General features: G+C 36.3%; 1 protein-coding gene across 7 annotated transcripts in view; it reads right to left on the reverse strand.

Moving 5' to 3' along the window:
• The window catches only part of kif13a (kinesin family member 13A), an 84,641-nt gene that overhangs the window by 64,958 nt on the left and 1,623 nt on the right, over positions 1–18,060 (reverse strand). The gene's annotated exons all lie outside the window — the stretch shown is intronic.

Here is an 18,060-nt window from a genome sequence, read left to right on the forward strand (position 1 = left end):
GACTCAGTAAAGACCTGGACTGGATCTATCACCTGCGCACTGGACTCAGTAAAGACCTGGACTGGATCTATCACCTGCTCACTGGACTCAATAAAGACCTGGACTGGATCTATCACCTGGCACACTGGACTCAGTAAAGACCTGGACTGGATCTATCACCTGCGCACTGGACTCAGTAAAGACCTGGACTGGATCTATCACCTGCTCACTGGACTCAGTAAAGACCTGGACTGGATCTATCACCTGCGCACTGGACTCAGTAAAGACCTGGACTGGATCTATCACCTGCTCACTGGACTCAGTAAAGACCTGGACTGGATCTATCACCTGCGCACTGGACTCAGTAAAGACCTGGACTGGATCCATCACCTGCGCACTGGACTCAGTAAAGACCTGGACTGGATCTATCACCTGCGCACTGGACTCAGTAAAGACCTGGACTGGATCTATCACTAGTACTAGTGTTGCACTGTGACACGGTACTCCACAAACCTCAAAATACCAGCATTGCCAGTTTATTATTTTCAAAAGTAATGCAAATCACACTGTATATGTATGCATGTATATACTATAAATATGAATATATATTATGTTAGTTAGTTTTATTCATATATAAACATATTATACATTTTGAAAAATAATTTCTATCTATATATATTCATATTTTAAAATTGTATTAATATGTTTGTATATATACACATATAAATTATAATGTAATGTCTTTGTGTTGATAAACACAGACACATTAAGCATCAACTATACATAATACAATCTAAATTTAAATAAAATACAAAAAAAGCAATAATATCTTAGTGTAAACCGTAAAGAACCACAACAACAAAAATCATAATTAAGATAAAATAACATCAATAAAGCAAAATTTTTGCTTACTAATGCTTTGTGCTAAAGAACACATCCCGTTTGAATATGAGTTTGCACTTTCTGTGCCACTGCTAATCTGTTTTTTTTTTTTTATAAGCAGAGCCATTGTGCCTCCAGCCCCTCATTAGAGTGCATGACAGACGTCCAGAGACTGAATATGGGCCACTAACTAGTGCAACATCCAGCCGCTAATCAGAGCGGACAGAACCAGAGGAGCTCTGACCACAACCGAACCAGCTCAAACTCTGCATTTCAGTTCATCAAACTCAATTCAACTCGAAGATTCATGCTCTGCTAAATAACACATACTACAGAAACAAAAGAATAGAGGTGCAACGACACGATACACGATACTGATCTCACCGTGCGATACTCTCACTTTAAACAAATGCAAAATAAATAAATAATTTCAATTATTACTTCTGAGACGTATGATAAACAGAAAGTACGGTTCATAAAAATACTACAATTAGTATAAATGAACTTGGTCCTGAATGAAAAATGTAAATATTCATGATTCTGCTTAGATAAAATTACAGAATTATGTTAAAACATACTTTCTGTCACTGATTGCATGCATACATTGAAAAAGTTACTTTTACTGTACTTTTTAAAAAGTATTGTCACTTCACTTTAAATATTTTTAAATAGCATGTTTAATGGCAGTGCACAATTATATCATTTTAATTTCATTGAACATCAGACATTTGGCATCACCAGTCCAGGACCAACAAATTGCACTTCCCCTATTGCATTATCATACATTATATTCAGCAATAAGCAAAATGCATGTGCATTTAACACGTGTGTTTATAGTATGAAATACAGAATGTTTGCCAGAAACATCAGAACAAAATTGAACAGTGAGTGTAGAGTTTAAAAGAGTTTAACAGTGAGTATAGGGAAAACATTACCCTACACTGTAAAAAATTATCGTGATTTTAACGGTAAAAGACTAAAAGTGCTACAGTGAAAAACTGTTAATTGGTTAACAGAAAGTTTCCTAAATAACTGTGATCGATAATGGTACATTTAATGTAAGTTTACTGTAAAAAACCGTTAAATTTACAGTTTTTGTAAGTGAAAAAGAACAACTCATTGTATAATTTACAGTGAAAAAATGTAAATTGACATTCCCACAATTCCCTGCGTGACACTTCACATTTGATGTATTTTTGTTGAAATAACTGTTTCTTCATAGTTTTTTTTTAATCAGTTATGTACATTAGGATTTTATGTTACATTTAATGTTGTTAAATTAATGTTTATTGCATTTTTTAAATGTCATGCGTGTTACCAAGATGGTGTTTAATGTTTGTGTGAATGACACTGTGCAGCTTCTATATATTAGTATTAACTATCTTGTGGAAGAGCTGCTTGTGATGAGCTTTGATTGATCATGTGACTCATCACTGCTGTGATTGTTGGTTGTCAGTGTATGGTACAAAACAGATATTAATTCTTCAATAGGTTGGTAATGTAAGCCGCGCTATATTGGTCCAATGAGGGTTTCCAATAATACGGGGAAGGATTCTTGCGCGTTCTGTCGTTTCTCATGACAAAGTTTTTTGGGTTAAATAAGACACATTCACATATGCAATTATCTCGTTTTACTCTGAGTCCATGAATTAAAAAGGTTCAATGTGAAATAAGGTTATGTTTACACTTAAAATAGTTACAACATGGATGTAATGTAATGATAATTTAAACCATTTGTACCCAGCATAAATGTAAAATGTTACCTGAGAGAGAGAAAGAGAGAGAGAGAGAGAGAGAGAGAGAGAGAGAGAGAGAGAGAGAGAGAGAGAGAGAGAGAGAGAGAGAGAGAGAAAGAGAGAGAGAGAGAGAGAGAAAGAAAGAGAGAGACCCAAAGGCAGAGGGCCTCTGTCTCAACACCAGCTCACCATCCCAAGAAAAGAGAGAGAAGAACACTTACAATCTTGTTTTGTCATTTCCCCCGACCATGTGACTAACACCCAGGTGTGAGATATTCAAACTAACCAATCAGACCATCACAATTTCCCCCATTGTCCAAAATCTCTGGTCTACAGGCCTAAATCACTATCAGCACTGGTGTGCTGAAAATGTCTGTTCCTTTGAAATAATCTTGGATTATTTCCAATTCCAACCTTACAGTAAATTACCATTATATCAGATAATTAATTACGGTTTATTTCTGTAACTTTAAAATGAAGTCTGTAAAACTTAAAATGTTGCTACCGTATTTTATACGGTAAATTACTGGCAACCACAGCTGTCTGTATTTTACTGTAATTTAACAGATTTTTTTTTTATACAGTGTAGACAACACACGACTAACTTGAAGGACCAGGTGATTCTACGGACTTGATTTTGTGGGGAAATGTATGAGCTGAGAGTATGTAGATACTCAAAAATACACGATCATGGGCATTTAAATTCTGTGTGCACTAGTGCTTACTGCACGCACAGATTCAGCGTGCACACGCTAGTTATATATTCCCCACTGAGCTGTAACAGGGAAACCCATGTAACCGTTTGTAGCATTCGTCACAACATGTGCCTTAAGCATGTGCACACTGACACAGAAATGCCACATATGATCACAATCGTCCCCGATGCGGAGCAGATCTCTAGCACTGGAGCTCCTCCTTCATCCCAGTACTGCCATCGGCTGAAAATATCATGGTATGAGTAACTACATGTGGTATACAATACATACTGAACAACATCCATGCAATAAACATATATATAATATCACTTGTGTATGCAGAATTTGAATACCCATATACATATACATATATATAGTGGTGTAACTATGCAGCGCTACTGAAAACCAAAGTGACATTTCAAAGAAAACCGATTAAAAAAAAAAAGATTAAAATACCCTAACTGCCTAAATGTGCACTACCTTTTATAATTGGCTATGTGGCTGTAATCATCACGCTCATATGAAATAGCACACCTGTCTTCACCTGAAGTGACTCTGGTTTACTATAAATAACTCTCAGCTGTCCTTGTAAGATTTGTCTGATATCATCTTAGATGCATGCAACTACAAGAGCCATGGGCCACAGCTTACGAAGCATCAACGGGATCTCATGTTGATAGGTATCGCTCAGGTGAGGGCTACAATACTATTACCAAGGCATATACCAGGAACACAGTGAAAGCAACATGCAGCGGTTTGTGTATTATTGTTTGTTTGACCATCGTACCATCAGGAGCTGGATTAAGGGAAGTGTATACATATACCTGTATATGCTCGGTTGCACTTTATTTTACAGTATGTGCACTTATGTGTACTTACCTAGGAAAGAACTGGGTAATATAAGGTAACTACAGGGGTTAAGGTTAGGTTCAGGGTTAGTAACTGGTTATTACCCAGTTATTGTAATTACTATAATAAGTAAATGGGTAACAGGACTGTAAAATAAAGTGCTACACTGTTGACAGTATGAAGCTGAACAAGTTAAAGTCCCCCTGTGGTGAAAATCCAGCTTTTAATGTTGTTTATATGTCTATGTGGTGTTTTTAATATGCTTTAAGGCAAACCGTGTGTAAATTCATAAGTCGACAGCATTGCTGAGTATTTTCTTCTTAAAACTGCAGTGAACCAAAGACAGTCTCAAAAACACGGTTTGAAATCGCTGGTGTTTCTGATGTCACAAACTACCTTGTAACCAATCAGATCAACGTGTGATCATCAACGAGTGGATCTCTGAGGCCCCATCCACACTACTGCGTTTTCGTTTAGAAACGGAGACCTTTTGCTACGTTTGCACCTCCCGTCCAGACTACAACGGCAAAAACGAAGACCTAAAACAGAGAAGTTTAGAAACGCTGCCGACCCCGTTTTGCGTTTTGAATCTCCGGAGGGCGTTTTAGTGAAGACGGTCAAACGGAGGACTTTAGAAACGATGACGCAGAGGCTCACGCTCAGCTCTATGATTGGGTGTCATCAGTCATGGCGTATCCTTCCCTGATTCGTCAGACACCCATCACATGACCCGTCCCCGGGAAGAAAACATACAAAAACAGCCTGGACTACGTAACATTAGTGACTGCAACATGGATAACGAATTACAAGCGTTACTGACGTTGATGTCTTTGCTAGCAGCTGTTGTGCAAGTAAATTCTGCATTTTACAATGCTATCACTGCCTTCATGCGCCCGTTTACACGCATGCCCAGTGTTGGTGAATGGTCACGTGATCCGCGTTTTCAGTCGTTTTAATGTGGACGGAGATACGCAGCTAAAACGCTGGTGTGGACGGAGATCGTATTCGTTTTAATTCTCCGTTTCTAAACTAAAACGCAGTAGTTTGGATGAGGCCTAAGCTGCTGTGAGTCAGTGGAGGCAGGGCTCGTTTGCATATTCATAGAACCGCGTATACTAAATTAGGCAAGGGTGTAGAGTTACATTCAAGCTATTTTAAGGCATGAAAACGTTTAAATATTTAATTTTAAGGGATAAAATGATTGATTACAGGGGGACTTTACTTTACAACACAAAGAGAAGCCTGTTGAGGTTGACAAGATGTAGTATTGTATTAATTACATTGGTTTTTTGTTAGGTTTTAATGTGGGTGCATGTAGGTGGGGGGCTTGAAAAGTGCAGTTTAGTTACTGACTTGTTCACAATCAAAACCAGAATCTTAAAATTCCTTCCAATCACTTCTGCAACCAAACACTCACAAAGACAGAATAATGATGAATCTGCTTTAGACTCGCAGCAGATGCTGAACCTGCAGGAAATAAAGCGTCACTTCTGCACAGAATCACTGCAGGAACTCAAACATTTGGAATGTTCCGAAAAAGAGTCTCTCGCTACAATGTTTCCAGTCACGATTGGCAGAAATTTTGGGAAACAGACCAAAAAAATTATAACTGGTGTAACATCACATGTATGTTGCTCTCCAGCACTGACTAAGATTTCAGAGATGAATTCCTGGTTGTTTACTGAGAGACTTCATGCAAACCAAAGCAATGCTGGTATGGAAACCATTAGGAAATTGCATGTTTCACACACCGTTTTTAACCATAAGAACATAATAGTGCAAAAAGTCCAGCATGGGGAGGACATGACAAGCCACATCAGGAAGGAAGCAACTTGCCCTTCCCATAGAGCAATCAGTCTCACCGCTCAAACAAAAGCTGAGCATCCCACCCAACACGTCAAGCTCATGGCTAATCCACAGCAGTGTGTTCGAAATATATGGATTCACACAAAATATAGTGTGTGTGTGCTTCATTTAGTGAGTTAGAAAGCCGTTTAAACATTTACTGAATGTATTCAAGCTCGTGTTCACCAAATAATGTAGTCCAAGAAGAGACCTGCTGGAGGAATCACTGTCAGGTTCTCCAACCCGTCCTGCTTTAACTGATTTAGAGATAGAGCCAGATGGGACAGTGGAAGAACTGTCGCACCAGATGTTTTAATAACCCCCCAAAAACATGAAACATAATGAGGGCGTCTCTGGTATTGGAACATCGTCGTTCCAGACTGTTGTTGGTCACTGAGCAACAGATCAACACATCAACATTTAAAAAACGTAATCACTTGCCTAGTGAGTCAAAGTTCCTGATAGATGATTAAGCTCTCACATAAGCAATGCTGTGACTGTTATAAAACCTAGAGCTGCTTTGCCTACTCTCTATATAGGCACTATAGAAGGATCTTTGTTGACATCTTTGTACGCATGTGCGAGTGGTTGTGTGGTACCAAAACAAATAGTATTGCGGGCTGTAAAGACGCGACGAGCACTTTCAAGAGAGTTAGCGGGCGAAATCCACAATATATAAGCACATTAACATCTGAAGACCGGAGGAGGTTTGGAGAGAAGTTTAAAATTTGTGTTGGTGACAAAATCGAAGTTATTCAAAGCCCATATGAGATGAGATGACAAAAAAACGTTGGTCCGACTTGCCCGTGTCTTGGCCACCAGTGTGCTGGGGAGACATTTATTCTTATTTAATAGAAACCCCTGGACCCTTCACTCATGAAAGATTAAAGGCTTTCAAAAGTCTGGAGGCCTATGATTATTTTGTTTCTCGAAAAGTTGGGCCGATCTTTTCTGCCAAACAGAAAGCAGTGATCGTGCTAAAAGACCTGAATCAGAACGCGAAAACATATGACTCGGTTGATTTGACTCAGTTTTATTTTATTTTTTTATTTAATCTTCTATAAATACATAGTCACTAAGAATTACCATGAACAAAATGAGCCTCACAAACTCGATCAGAAGCTGCAGGAATCCAGGCTTTCTTCGGAGCGTCCAGGTTCAATCGCCTAATTGCACACAACCATTTCATTTCTTTTGTTTTTCGCGATCCTTTTCGGAGGGAATTCGAAAAAAACTTTTTATCAGGTCCCCAACGACCCGTACAATCGACCACACAGCAAGAGTGAACCATCCTCTTCTCTAAATCCTCCTCCAAACGTGCAAAACAATCAAATTACAGGTATCTACCGGTGTTTCCTGCCACACGATTCCCATGATGCAACGCGACAAACATAAACAATGACGTCACAAAAGATCCGCCTATTATGAGACAACACACTAACTGAAATGGAATCTAATTGAAACACACACACACAAACAAATTATGACAACTTTTAATGAAATTTTGTTCAACAAACTAACTAAACTGAGTTTGAGGAACTTAATAATAAGTAGCATAAGTAAAAAATTTAGTTCTAAACGTCAAACCATATTAAACCCTTACAGGACTTTCCCTTAAAAAACACATAAAATAACACTTAAAGGGATAGTTCACCCAAAAATGAAAACTCTGTCAGTAATTACTCTCCCTCATGTTGTTCCAACCCCGTAAGACTTTTGTTCATCTCCGGAACACAAAATTAAGATATTTTTGATGAAATCTGAGAGCTGTCTCACTCCTCCATAGGCTTCTATTGTAATTGAAACTTGCCGGCCCAGAAAGTTAGTAAAGACATCGTTAAAATAGTCCAAGTGACTACAGTGGCTCAACCTTAAGTTTATCAAGCGACTAGAATACTTTTTGTGCGCAAAAAAACAAACAAAACGACTTTATTCCACTATTCATTATCTTCAGTGTGGGCCTCGAGTGAGTTCACGTAGTATATCTGCGCAGCGCGTCTGTGTTGTACGTCACACGCATCAAAAAGTCGTTTTACACACAAAAAGTATTCTCGTCGCTTGATAAATATATGGTTGAGCCACTGTAGTCATTTGGACTATTTTAACGATGTCTTTAATAACTTTCTGGGCCGGCCAGTTTCAATCCCATAAGAAGCCTATGGAGGAGTGAGACAGCTCTCAGATTTCATCAAAAATATCTTAATTTGTGTTCCGAAGATGAACGAAAGTCTGTTGGAACAACATGAGGGAGAGTAATTAATGACAGAATTTAAATTTTTGGGTGAACTATCCTTTTAACAAAGAAAATTTTATTAAATTACTACATCTTATTAAAAAAAAAATATATATATATATATATATATATATATATATATTAAATGAATCAATTATAAGTTTTGCATTAATGTAAATTGTGGTTACAGATCCTCTGAATTTGTTTTGAGTGTAAATGGGCTCTAATTCTGTGTTATATGAACAGCGCATGCAGGCGAAGTGCATTAAAAGTAAAGTCAACTTATTTCAATCGAATTGCTAATAAGATAAGGTACAAAATAAAGCCTTAGAGTTTGACATTTCTTTAAAATGTTGCATAAAAAATAGAGAATAAACCTTAACCCCAAGATTGAAGAACAAACCTCTCTGTAAACTCCTACATGGATAAAAGCAGCAACATCAACGCAGCAGCAACTCATCGACTTCATAAAGATGTTAAATGTGGTTCAGTTTCCTCCCAAAAGCATTCAACACTGACACATTTACTGCAGTGACCACTCCTTCCTGACCTGTCCTCTCTGGTGGACACCATGAAGACTCAATCTGCTGCTGAATGCACCGGAAGCATTAGAAATGTCTGTCAGCATCAGGCTGTATAATCTGGAAAATGTGTCGATGTTTAAATGTGTTTTTGGACTGAAATCGTCATTCTGACCTCGCTCCGTTCAACAATGATCATCAGTCATCTTACAATCAGTGTTAACTTTGAAACTGAAGTTCGCCTATAAGTTATGCTTCAATTTAAGCCAATAAAAAATCTATATATATATATATTTTGCTAATACTGTAGGTATTGAAATATGAATATTTTGGCAGATACGATAACTCTTTATATTTTAAAGCCAATAACCGATATATTGGCCAATAAATCTAATTCCATTTTCCATTTTTTTAAATACATTTTGAGAGCATGATTACATAAACAAAAGTCTCACTATTAAAAGCCATGTCCCAAGCACACAATTATAATGATCTCAATATAATTTTATGCCGCATATATAACAGAGTTATGCTGCACATGTGACACTAAACTCTATTCTCCTTTTTTGAAGTGATTCCAATCATATTTCAAGCAATTCAAACCCATCATGGTGAACAGTGCGCATCTGAAGTGTCTCAGCTGAAGGAAATAAATAATAATCCATTATTTATCGGCTTTAATATATCGGCCACATTTTCTTATTGGGACAATAGTGATAACATTGAAAATGATCATATATCGGCCGATACCGATTGGACACTAAAATCCACCATACATCGATAGTTTTAGTCTTTAATAATTTGACATTTTTTATTTATCGTTTTTTTTTTTTTTGTCATTAATAATGTTTTCTAATAACAAATATTTGCCAGAATTGGCACAAAATAATTATGTCATTAATGTTTTTCTAGAAATTTAAGTTTTCTCACAACAATTTTTGGCACAAAAATTTTGTGATTATTGTTTTGTTTTCTAGAAATGAATGTTTTCTTCATTTAAAAAAAATCTTTGGCACAAAATTTTACACCATTAATAAAAATTCTTGAAATAATTTTTTTTCTTAATAAAGTCTTTGGCACAAAAATAATGAGGGTAAATTAAACAAAGCCCTAAATGCAACCGATAGAACAGAAATAGAAACTGATTTACTAAAATTAACAACATAAGAATAACATAAGTTTTTTCTTTCACAGCGGTGTGAACGAAAGTGCATTGAATTAAAGCGGAGGCGTGTAATACAATGTTTCAAAACGCAGTGATGCGGCGCTTCATTAATTATACTCAATGGCAAAACTCGCTGCTGTTGCTGGAATAGTTTCAGTTTTAAAGCAGCCGAGATTCTTTCATGTTTTACTCTCCAACAGTGTATACGACAGCCATCTAAACAGCATCTGAGCCACCGTTTTGGTGTGATGCCAACTTATCTGCGTGGAATTACCCACAATTCTCCATCACCGCTGCCCTTTCCAGACGGTTAATCAGTTTAAGCACCCAGCAGTGAAAGCAACGCTAGACTAGAGGAGTGGGAAAGTGCAGTCTAATAAATCAGCCGTGAAACACTAAAGAGGGACATTACTGTCGGTGCTGTCAATAGTATCTGTGCCGTGGTGCAGCGGAGGGGTTTACAAACATCCCTAAACCTCTTCTAGGTCAAGATGTGTATCTATGTTTTCTATAAACACAGCCGCACCTCGAGCACAAAGGACGGGACTCCTCTAGGGAATGCAATTGTTTTATCGGAGCGATGCAATTTTCCTCCAAAGGAGCGGACGGATAAACTCAGAACACAGACGGCTAGAGAAAACATCGAGTGCATTCACACTGCAGCTACACACACACAGTATATACTGGTCATAAGGTTCGGGTCACTTACTAAGGCTTTTTTTTTTTTTTTTTAAGAAATACATTTTTGTTCAGCAAGAATGCATCACAGTAAAGACATTTATAATGTAAAAACATTTATATTTCATATCGATGATGTTCTTTCTGCTAACGTTTTATTCATTAAAGGACACTGGAAAAAGAAATTCCACAAAAATATGAAGCAGCACAACTGTTTTTGACAAATTATAATCAGAAATGCTTCTTGAGCAGAAAATTAGCATATCAGAATGATTTCTGAAGGATCATGTGACACTGAAGACTAAGTAATGATGCTGAAAATTCAGCTTTGATCACAGGAATAAATTTGATTTTAAAGTCCACATGATATCAAAATTGACCATATTTACTTTGTTTGCCTAAATTGATCGTTTTGTGGTGAACAATTCATCCATGCAAGTCGATCCACACAAAAACAATTTTTGGCTTCGTAATCTTAAATCAAAATCTGAAAATGCCCCTCCGCTCTGCATTGGCGGACCTTCCCTGATGACGAAGGTTTTACGGTTTTGGTGTCTGCTTAACATCCGTAACCACAACTGACAGTGGACAGGCCGAATGAAACACCTACTTTTCTAGATCCAATCAGGTGCTAGTTGGGAAAAAAAGCCACGCCCACTATTTTTCCTCATTTAGTATTCCGTTTCTCTCGGAAATACGTCACAACACTGAGATAAAGTCGGTTGCAACTTCCGGTTCACGCAGACTTTGTTTTACAGTGCGAGTAAAACGATTACTCCATAAAAATATTCATTTTTATATTTATTTTATTCATAAAATAAACACCAGCGACAAAAATATAACGTTATTAACACATGTATTCCTCCGCCAAGCAATGTAGTTTCAAAGAGGTTGCTAAGCAACACACGCAGCAACAAAGAATCACAAACGGCAGTTGCGCAGTAACACTAATGTAATGCGGTCACAGGTGTGTGTTTATTGAGTAATTTACAACGGCTTCGAACGGCTCAACCAATCAGAATCAAGGACTGGAACTATCCGTTTTATAAATTTACATAAAAAAACAGTTATTTCACATTGTAATAATATTTCACAGTATTATTGATTTTACTGTATATTCTGTTAAAATAATTATGACATATTGTACTGTATTACATATTCATATTCACATGAAACGAGACTTTAGTGGATTCACTCCTAAAACTCTGCAGTGTGTGTACGTGGCCGATGTCGCTGAACGGAAAGGCTGGTTATTCACACACAATACACTGTGAAAACATGCAGAGACAAAAGATGCATTCCAGAGGTCGACCACTGAAGCTGCGTTGTCATTTCAAGAGACACTGGTTGGATAGAAACACACACTGATGAGTTTAAATGATAAACACGCTGATTTATGAACTGTGTGTATCTGACACCTTTGAATCATGAATCTCTATTATGAAGCAAAGGGAAACCGAGACTTCAGAAATGACCAGCAGCTTATTGTGTTCAATAAAACAGCCATTACAGAAATATAATAAAAAATAAATAAATATTTTACTATTATTTATATATACTGTACTATTATTAGCTTTTATTAATATTTTGAATTAGCATTTATTTTTATATTTCCATTGTAATCTTAGTTCATTTTGAGTATTTTTTTATTAGTTTTTATTTTAGTTATTATTATAGTTTAGTTACATTTAGTAAAATACTTACTAACTGTTTAGTAAATTAGTTTAATTTATTTTAATTTCAGTTTTATTTAGTTGCAGTGAGTAATTTTAGTGATTCAACTAAATTTTTCCATCTAATATTATGTTATATTTTATTTAAACTATTTTAATTAACAAAAAATGTTTTAGTTTTAGTTAATAATAACCCTGCTTCTGCCTAAATTAACATTAATACTTATTTTCAATACCAATATATTCTTCATTTATTTTTATAATGTTTATTTTATAATACACACTTTAAATAACTGCCAATTAAATATTTTATATATATGAATATCATTACACTCCACAAACCAGGTGTTTGAAAATTATATATGAAAATTATTACACATTAATACATGCAAACATGCTTTCCCCATTTTTCCCATCATCCTTTGCAGTGCTCAGATACCGTCAGCTTTTCTTTGGCCAAAGGAAATGACTTGACATGTAATTGAATGCCAGAGAGAAGATAAAAAATTACCAGGTTACAAGTTTAAGAAGATGAGATGAAGACACACTCTCACTTGTCAGCTCATCAACATCCCATTAAACTAAGAAGAGACCGCATACACACTCTAAAAAATGCTGGGTTGTTTTAACCCAATTTTGGGTCAAATATGGACAAACCCAGCCATTGGGTTAAATTTTTTAATTGCATTTTTGATCCAACGTTTGAGTTTTTGTCCATGTTTGACCCAAAATTGGGTTAAAATAACCCAGCATTTTTGTTCATCTAACCCAGTGCAGGAAGTAGAGGTGGGAAACAGGAAGTAGAGGTGGAAACCCGAGAGGGAAAACTGGGATCCTGGGATCATCAGCAGCTTATGGCAGCCAAACCCAATGTAGCAAAATTGAATTATATTTCAATGGTTTTATGCTCTTAGAAGCCAATAACTCACCGCACAAAACACATTGTGGTCAAAACAGACCGTGTTTATCCTCACTGCAAGTCAGATCACATTTATACCTAATGCTTCATACAATACAGATCGTTTCAAAGCAGCTTCACAGAATTAAGCAGGAAAATAACCATCATTTATCAATTATGAAACATTTTCAGCTAAAAAGCAGCACCACAGAAGTCAATAGTGTCGTTATTCTGTTCAGTTCTGTTCAATGTTAATTCAATAACAGTATAAATGTTGCAAAGTTATGATGTTGTTATTATGCAGCTCAATTCAGTTAAAGTTTTGTTCTCATCCGATAGTTTCAGTGCTGGTTAATCGATAATATTACTAAATATTAGTTGTGTTTTAAACCCCAAGCGAACCGGTATTTTAAGTAGACTGGGTTTTTTATTTGATTGATTTTTAAATGAGTTTTGAGGATACAACTGAACACGCACTTTGACGTCAACTTCAAAAAAAGTGTTTTCTTCTCCCTTTTTGCTATCCTAAGTTAACTTTTCAAGATGATATAGTTAGTAGTACTTGATTATTTGCATTTATCATTGTTTTTTGTTCCATGCAACCCATTTTAAGTCACATCCCACTTAGGGGTGCTCATAATTAACAGGTTAACCATTAACCAACTACATGAATTTTGACCGATTAATACTGGAGTACATATTAATCGCTTTAAAAAAAGTGAATAAAGTAATTTTTCAAGAAATGTTAAAATGCTTGCTGCATGGTTCAAATTATACGCTACACACGTTTGTTTTTCCTCTTAAAAACGCAGTTTTAGTGTTATTTCATGAATCGCATTTAATTATTACATTTAAAAAATAATGTAAAATACCGGTAAATAAAGCGAAATGTTTACAATCATAATAAACACTATAAACACAGCCATAGGCTATTTTAGTTCCCCTCACAAATCCTTCCAATTCAACGGTATTCAGAACAGAACAAGAAAGAAAAGCATAAATACCAGACCAAAATGTATTTAAAGTGAAACAGAAACCGGCGTTGGTCTCACGTAACCTACCCCTCTTATTCGACACAAATCCAAACGTTTCCATATGTGCTACAGTACGTATTTGGTTGCTAAACTATTATCTACTGTAATCTAGGCTTTGTTCTTCTGTCCTGTTCCAATATCGACATAAAATTGGATCTCCATCATTTATGGTCATACAGATAAGAGTAAGACATCATTCGAAACTATAAAGTGTTTACTTTTATTTGTGACCCTGGACGACAAAAAAAATGACCCTGGACCATTTTTAACATTGAGATTTATACATCAACTGAAAGCTGAATAAATAAGCTTTCCATTGATGTATGGTTTGTTAGGACAATATTTGGCCGAGATACAACTATTGAAAATCTGTAATCTGAGGGTGCAAAAAAAATCGAAACATTGCGAAAATCTCCTTTAAATTTGTGCATTTATGTTCGCGATTGTGCTGCATTCACTCACAAAAATAAATGTTTTATATATTTAAGGTAGGAAATTTACAAAATATCTTCATGGAACATGATCTTTACTAATATCATAATGATTTTTGCCATAAAAGAAAAATGGATAATTTTGACCCATACAATGTATTGTTGACCATTGCCACAAATATACTGTACCCGTATGACACGTGACTGGTTTTGTGATCCAGGGTCACATTTGTGAACACACAATAAATACAAAACATTATAAAATAAAAGCACGATGTCGTCTGCCGTCTCGGTTTTCTTTCCATGAACTTGTTTGTGGAGTGAGTCACAAAAATGAACAGAAACTCAGCATATACTACTTGTCACACATTTTTATGTTAATCTGTTAATTATTGCAGTAAAATATATTTTGCATATAGGCCTATTTATTACTTTTACATATTAAATTGTATTGTTTTTCTCCCGTTCACAGAAGCGCTGCAAACTCATGTGACGATGTGGGAATCTAAATCTGGGAAACTAAATGAACATCCCTAATCCCACTATTTGAAAACCACTGCATTCCTCAAAGGCCTTACACATCAAAGTCAATCTATTTTACACATAAACAAACTGAAATTTAAAGATGAAGTGGGATTTCTGCACCACTTGGGGCACCAAATGAAAATGTAATGTTTGTGGAAAAATATCACCTTGTCAACTCTGAAAAGACGAACACAAAACAGAGCAATGAAATCTTCCAGTAGTTCTCCCAGATCTCATGTAAATAAAAGTTAGAGGAAAGATGTCCACTAAAAGAGCAGCGTGCGGGATTCCCAAGATTTTCAACACGACACCCTCAGGTGCTGTTTCTTTTCTCTCTGTCATCATCTCTCCTTTCACAGATTCATATTTCAAACTTCAAGCAGCTCAAAGAATGGAAACTTGACTCCAAAAAATGCCCTAAAGTCACGTCTCAGTCCAATTATGAAACGAGCTCAATGCAGACGCACCGTGAGAGCTTAAAAGAAGACATGACTATTAATCCTGGTGAGACTCATTTGAACTAAAAAGAAGTTCACGGCAAATCTTGCTCGTTTTAAAAAGAAAAGTGATTTTATGCTTATCAAAAAGGGTTGTATTTTAAGCATTAAATGCATTGAAGAGACATCATCTTTAAACGTATAAGACAAAATGCTCTAAACTAGACGGTATTACTGCAAATTCAGCCCACACAACACAACACAACACAACACAACACAACACAACACAACACAACACAACACAACACAACTCACAAGGTCTAATCGGCTTTCTATAACTCTGCCCTGTAGGTTTTCTTTGGTGCTGCTGACATATAAATCATAAACTCTGACATGCATCATCTCTGAACAGGTGCCCTACAGCCGCAGGGGAAAGTCTGGGGTTTTTAAACTGACGTATAATCACAGTCTGGGAGGTATAACATTCCTGCTGCACTTCAGAAAAGCTTTGTTACTGCACTTAAATGGAATAAAAAAATGCAAGAAATGTACAATAAGTACAGAGAACTACGGAAGCTTATTTCCATCACAGAATGAAAATATAAAAAATGTAATTGCAGCTTTTTATCTGACAATTCTGACTTTCTTTCTCGCAGTTGTAAGTTTACATCTCACAGTCCTGACTTTTTTTTTCCTGAGTAAAGGCCATTGCACACTGAGTCCGAAATTCGCATCCGAAATTTTCGCACGTTAAAAAATATATACGACCTCACGTTATGTCAATCACGCTTGCACACTGCCTCCGAAACTTTCTTCCGTCATAAAAAAAATCGAAACGGGTTCGATTTTCTGCGTTTTTCGCATCCGTAACAAGCAGTTTGAATGGTGTATGAATGGTGCTTTGCCAATTCAGAGCCACCGAATCACGAATACGAAAAAACGCATACGAAAATTTCGGACTCAGTGTGCAATGGCCTTAACAACACCGAGCCTGGGTCACATGTCTTAACTTTTTCCCCCTCAGAATTAAACTAAAAAAAAAAAAAAAAAAGTTTACATCTTGCAAAATTTGTGGGAATAACAGAATTGCAAGATGTACACTTTTTTTAGTTTAATTCTGAGGGGGGAAAAGTCAAACATGTGACTCGGGCTCGGTGTCGTTACATGTGAACTTTGACATTCAACTTGCAAAACTCAAAATGTTAATGCCAGGAATTTGCATAATTGCTTTGAATCGTTCCGTTCCTGGTAACTGGATATCAGATAGCACTAAATTTGTGCTAAGTATGAGTTAATGGCAGCAGTGCACCTAACGCTTGACTACAAATGGCAAACCTGCTGATAAATGGACTGGACCAGCTCAAACATGGATATTGTTTGGATATAATGGATATAATTACCCACATTTGAGTTAATCGCTGCATGAATGAGGCCAAGAATAACTGGACTAACACTTTCAGTGCATGGAAAAGTGCAATAAAGTAAGTCGTATAAAATTGGGAGTAAAATGAATGGATGATGAGAGAATTTTCTTTTTTGACTAACTTTAGATTGGAATCATTTTTTTTGTCTTGCATTTATATTTTGTCACAACTCAGAATAACATCCAGCATTTCCTCTGGCTATTATTTCCAGCTTAGAAGTTGAGTAAGCTTCATCAAGGCCCTGATTGTTTTCCATTTCACATCCTGAGTGTAAGACGAGATGATGCTTACCTGTTCTTTCTCTAGCAGAAGCTGCGCACCCGCCTGACTGTAACTGTGATGCATGCCTGTTCACACAGCTCTGGCTACATTAAACCATCTGCTATCGTTCTTGCAGATTCTCTAACCTTGAGGCAACAAGAACTGAGAAGACTATTGAACCCAGTTCAGGAGATCATGAGATCCAATAGCTTGTGATCCACAGATGGGTTGCCCTTGAAATAATGCAACGGCCAATCGCTTACTGTAGGAAATGAAAAACTGACACTCAACTTCACTAAATGAGCAATGTATTACAATAAAATAAGTGCTTCAGTATTGTTTACGCAACTAAGTGTGACTAAAATTAGGCTATAAGATTCAATAACCAAGCTCAGATAGAATCTGCACTTCTTTCATATTTTTCTATGCTAATAATGAGAAAAACGCTTGACTCAAAAATAGTAAAATATGTTTTTCGAAGCTGTGAGTAGAGTGCTGCATTCATATTGCTATAGTTGAATGTATCAAATCAGCGGAAATATTTCATAACCAATCTAGGGGCCGGGAATCGAATTATTAAATAGAATTGAATTACGTATAAGCGTTTCCGTTCTGCTCGGATTTAATGTGGGCCTGATACAGTAACAACCAACATTCATCATGGCTTTAGTATGTCACAAGTCTGTAGGTGTTAAAAGGAAACGAACTACCACACCAGTGAAACATTTCAAACATATTTCACTAATCATCTTAATGCAGTTCACAAACCGATCATGTTCTCATTCACCACTTGA

The sequence above is a fragment of the Phoxinus phoxinus genome, assembly GCF_949152265.1.
Source record: "Phoxinus phoxinus genome assembly, chromosome: 10".
Taxonomy (NCBI): Eukaryota; Metazoa; Chordata; class Actinopteri; order Cypriniformes; family Leuciscidae; genus Phoxinus; species Phoxinus phoxinus.